The 5000-nt window shown below is 70.7% G+C and overlaps 1 non-coding gene across 1 annotated transcript; it reads right to left on the bottom strand.

Moving 5' to 3' along the window:
* Positions 1-2242: 2242 nt before the first annotated feature.
* On the bottom strand, positions 2243-2361 carry LOC135978555 (5S ribosomal RNA). Its single transcript, XR_010595953.1, has one exon. It is a non-coding gene; the product is annotated as a 5S ribosomal RNA (ribosomal RNA).
* Positions 2362-5000: the final 2639 nt, after the last annotated feature.

Raw genomic sequence — 5000 nt, forward strand, 5'->3', positions numbered from 1 at the left:
GCCACCAGGTCAACCCATTGGATTCGACGGGTTGACCTGGCGACCGGTTTGCTTTCCGGCCACCAGGTCAACCCATTGGATTCGACGGGTTGACCTGGTGGCCGGTTTGCTTTCCGGACCGGATGTCACCCCACTCCCAGGGCAGCGCGGCAGTGGTGCTGAGGACCGCAGAGGGGGGGCTTAATAGTCGAGAGGGAGCAGGTCCGGGGGAGGCTTAATAGTCGTCCCCCGAGGACTCCGGGGGCCAGGCTTAATAGTCGTCCCCCCCCCCCCCCCCCCGGGCGCTCCAGGGGGGAAAGCTTAATAGTCCTCCCCCGAGGACTCCGGGGGCAGGCTTAACAGTCGTCCGCCCCGGGCGCTCCAGCGGGAAAGCTTAATAGTCCTCCCCTGACAGTGTGTGTGTGTGTGGGAGGGAGGCTTAGCAGTCTTGCCCCGGGTGGTCCGGTGGGGGAGGCTTAGCAGTCATCCCCCGAGGACTCCGGGGGCAGGCTTAATAGTGGTTCCAGGGGAGGCTTAATAGTCTTCCCCCGGGCAGTCCGGGAGAGGCTTAATCGTCATCCCCCGACAGTGTGTGTGTGTGTGTGTGGGGGGGAGGCTTAGCAGTCTTCCCCCAGGCTGGGTGGGGGCCTGGCGGGAGGCGTCGCAGTCTTCCCCCGGGCGGTCCGGTGGGGGAGGCTTAGCAGTCGTCCCCAGGGCGGTCCGGGGGTGGGGTGGGGTGGGGGGCCTCACAGTCGTCCCTCGGAGAGCCGGGTCGGCGGCAGTGGTGGGTTTACGTCCAGCCTCCGGAGGGTGCGCGTCCTCGGAGGCGATGCAGGCGCCGCAGAGAGGCAGCCTCCGAGGCAGGGAGCGGAGCACCGAGGCTGGGGAGAGGGGAGCAGGAGCCGGGGGCTGGGGGTGGGGGTGGGGGGCGTTCAGGACAACCGGTCAAGCCCCGGGAAGCAGCTGTCAAATGTTCCAAGTCCCCACTCGGCCACCAGGTCCACCCCAGTCTAGCAATGGGGTTTGACCTGGCTGACGGCCGGTTAGTATCAAGGTAAACTCACCGTCGTCCACAGGAGGGCAGCTCTCAGGCCGGCCGGCTGCGGCTGACTCTGGGGCGGCGCCCGGTCCCGGCAGCGAGGGGCGGGGGGCGCGGAGCGAGACGGGGCTAACCGGGGGGGGGGGGGCGCCTCCTGCGACTTTGGGGGCCGCGGGTCGTCAGTGGCGTGCAGGCCGGGCCTCTCCCGGGGGATTCGGGGGGGGCGGTCCTGCGGGCCGGGCGCAGGGGGCTCGGGCGAGCCCGGGCCGGTCCGCCCCGGGGCCGGGGTCTCCGCCTGCGGCTCAGGGGGGCGCGGGTCGTCGGGGGAGGAAGCCCGGGGGAGCTGCACACCGGCCCGCCAGGCCAGGCCTGGCCTGGATGGCCGCGGGGGGATTCGGGGCGGTCCCGCGGGCCGGGGGCCGGGCGCAGGGGAGGCGGGGGGTCCGAGCGAGTCCGTCCCGGGCCCGGGGCCTCCCCCTGCGGCTTTGGGGTCCGTGGGTCCCCGCTGGCGGAAGCCACTGGGAGCTGGACACCCGCCGTCCGTCCCGCCTGGCCAGGCCTGGCCTGGGTGGCCGCGGGGGGATTCGGGGCGGTCCCGCGGGCCGGCGGCCGGGCGCAGGGGAGGCGGGGGGTCCGAGCGAGTCGGTCCCGGGCCTGGGGTCTCCCCCTGCGGCTTTGGGGTCCGTGGGTCCCCGCTGGAGGAAGCCGCTGGGCGCTGGACACCCGCCGTCCGTCCCGCCTGGCCAGGCCTGGCCTGGGTGGCCGCGGGGGGATTCGGGGCGGTCCCGCGGGCCGGCGGCCGGGCGCAGGGGGTCCGAGCGAGTCCGTCCCAGGCCCGGGGCCTCCCCCTGCGGCTTTGGGGTCCGTGGGTCCCCGCTGGAGGAAGCCGCTGGGCGCTGGACACCCGCCGTCCGTCCCGCCTGGCCAGGCCTGGCCTGGGTGGCCGCGGGGGGGGATTCGGGGCGGACCTGCGGGCCGGCGGCCGGGAGGGTCCGGGCCAGTCCGCCCCATGCCCGGCGTCTCCCCCAGCGGCTTCGGTGGCCCCGGGGGGGGTCCTCCGCGGAGGAAGCCGGGTGGGTGGGGAGCCGGACCCCAGGCGCCCAGACCCGTGACCTGCGGCCGCGACCTCCGACTCGGCAGGAGCGACGAGGGGCTTTCCGGCCCGTCCCCCCCTCTCCTTCCCCCCCAGAAAAGGAGAGAGAGCTGACTCGGACCGGGAAAAGCTGCCTACGGCACCTGGGATTCCCAGGCGGTCACCCATCCAAGTACTAGCCAGGCCCGGGACGGTTTACCTTCCGAGATCGGACGGGATCGGGGGCGTTCGGTCCGGTATGGCCGTAGGCACCCGGCCCCGCGCCTCCTCGCGCCGCTTTCCCCTGCCGACGCCCGGGCCTGCCGCACGGTGAGCCCCGGTCGGACTGCCCCCCCCCCCTGCGGCAGGGCCCCCGTCTCTCGCGGGCCCGGTCCTTTTTTCCTTTTCGAGCTCCGGGGCCCGGGCTGGCCGCCAGAGCCCCTCCGCCCGCCCTCCCCGGCGTCGGGGAAAATACTGTCCCGGACTTCCAGTGCGCCCGATCCTGTCAGCCGGGGGGTGGGGAGGGGCAGTCCCTCGCTGCGGCCGGGGAGGGTGAGCCCAGGGCGGCTTGCCTGCCGTGCGAGGCCCCTCTCGGCCACCAGGTCAACCCCGAGTCGAAAGGGCTGAAAAATTTTCAGAGTCCCCTCCCGGGCACCAGGTCAACCCGTGGAATCGGACGGGTTCACCTGCTGGCCGGTTCGCTTCCCGGCCACCAGGTCAACCCCTAGGTTGCCGACCGGCCTACCCAGTGGCCGGTTTGCTTTCCGGCCACCAGGTCAACCCCTAGGGGTTTTAACGGGGGCACGCCCGGTGGCCTCTTTCCCGTCCGGTCACCAGGTCAACCCGGATCTCCCTCCTTCCCTGGGCGTCCCCTCCTCGGAGGCGTCAGGTTCCATTTCCCCCCCCCCCCCCAGACTTCCAGGGGCCCGATCCAGTCGGCCGGGAGGCAGTCCCTCGCTGCGGCCGGGGAGGGTGAGCCCAGGGCGGCCTGGTCCATGTCTCTAGTGGGCCCGATCCTTTTTTTTTTTTTCGAGCTCCGGGGCCAGGCCCGCCCGGGCAGCCCTCCTCGGAGGCGTGGGGCGATTCCCCCCCCCCCCCAGACTTCCAGGGGCCCGATCCTGTCGGCCGGGAGGCAGTCCCTCGCTGCGGCCGGGGAGGGTCAGCCCAGGGCGGCTTGCCTGCCGTGCGAGTCCCCTCTCGGCCACCAGGTCAACCGCGAGTCGAAAGGGCTGAAAAATTTTCAGAGTCCCCTCCCGGGCACCAGGTCAACCCGTGGAATCGAACGGGTTCACCTGCTGGCCGGTTCGCTTCCCGGCCACCAGGTCAACCCGTGGAATCGGACGGGTTCACCGGCTGGCCGGTTCGCTTTCCGGCCACCAGGTCAACCCCTAGGTTTTAAGGGGGGGACGCCCGGTGGCCTCTTTCCCGTCCGGTCACCAGGTCAACCCGGATCTCCCTCCTTCCCTGGGCGCCCCCTCCTCGGAGGCGTCAGGTTCCATTCTTTTTTCCAGACTTCCAGGGGCCCGATCCAGTCGGCCGGGTGGCAGTCCCTCGCTGCGGCCGGGGAGGGTGAGCCCAGGGCGGCTTGCCTGCCGTGCGAGTCCCCTCTCGGCCACCAGGTCAACCCCGAGTCGAAAGGGCTGAAAAATTTTCAGAGTCCCCTCCCGGGCACCAGGTCAACCCGTGGAATCGAACGGGTTCACCTGCTGGCCGGTTCGCTTCCCGGCCACCAGGTCAACCCGTGGAATCGGACGGGTTCACCGGCTGGCCGGTTCGCTTTCCGGCCACCAGGTCAACCCCTAGGTTTTAAGGGGGGGGGGACGCCCGGTGGCCTCTTTCCCGTCCGGTCAGCAGGTCAACCCGGATCTCCCTCCTTCCCTGGGTGCCCCCTCCTCGGAGGCGTCAGGTTCCATTCTTTTTTCCAGACTTCCAGGGGCCCGATCCAGTCGGCCGGGTGGCAGTCCCTCGCTGCGGCCGGGGAGGGTGAGCCCAGGGCGGCTTGCCTGCCGTGCGAGTCCCCTCTCGGCCACCAGGTCAACCCCGAGTCGAAAGGGCTGAAAAATTTTCAGAGTCCCCTCCCGGGCACCAGGTCAACCCGTGGAATCGAACGGGTTCACCTGCTGGCCGGTTCGCTTCCCGGGCACCAGGTCAACCCGTGGAATCGAACGGGTTCACCTGCTGGCCGGTTCGCTTCCCGGGCACCAGGTCAACCCGTGGAATCGAACGGGTTCACCTGCTGGCCGGTTCGCTTCCCGGGCACCAGGTCAACCCGTGGAATCGAACGGGTTCACCTGCTGGCCGGTTCGCTTTCCGGCCACCAGGTCAACCCCTAGGTTTTAAGGGGGGGGGGACGCCCGGTGGCCTCTTTCCCGTCCGGTCAGCAGGTCAACCCGGATCTCCCTCCTTCCCTGGGCGCCCCCTCCTCGGAGGCGTCAGGTTCCATTCTTTTTTCCAGACTTCCAGGGGCCCGATCCAGTCGACCGGGAGGCAGTCCCTCGCTGCGGCCGGGGAGGGTGAGCCCAGGGCGGCTTGCCTGCCGTGCGAGTCCCCTCTCGGCCACCAGGTCAACCCCGAGTCGAAAGGGCTGAAAAATTTTCAGAGTCCCCTCCCGGGCACCAGGTCAACCCGTGGAATCGAACGGGTTCACCTGCTGGCCGGTTCGCTTCCCGGGCACCAGGTCAACCCGTGGAATCGAACGGGTTCACCTGCTGGCCGGTTCGCTTCCCGGGCACCAGGTCAACCCGTGGAATCGAACGGGTTCACCTGCTGGCCGGTTCGCTTTCCGGCCACCAGGTCAACCCCTAGGTTTTAAGGGGGGGGACGCCCGGTGGCCTCTTTCCCGTCCGGTCAGCAGGTCAACCCGGATCTCCCTCCTTCCCTGGGCGCCCCCTCCTCGGAGGCGTCAGGTTC

This window comes from Chrysemys picta, unplaced genomic scaffold (assembly GCF_011386835.1).
Source record: "Chrysemys picta bellii isolate R12L10 unplaced genomic scaffold, ASM1138683v2 scaf312, whole genome shotgun sequence".
Lineage (NCBI taxonomy): Eukaryota > Metazoa > Chordata > Testudines > Emydidae > Chrysemys > Chrysemys picta.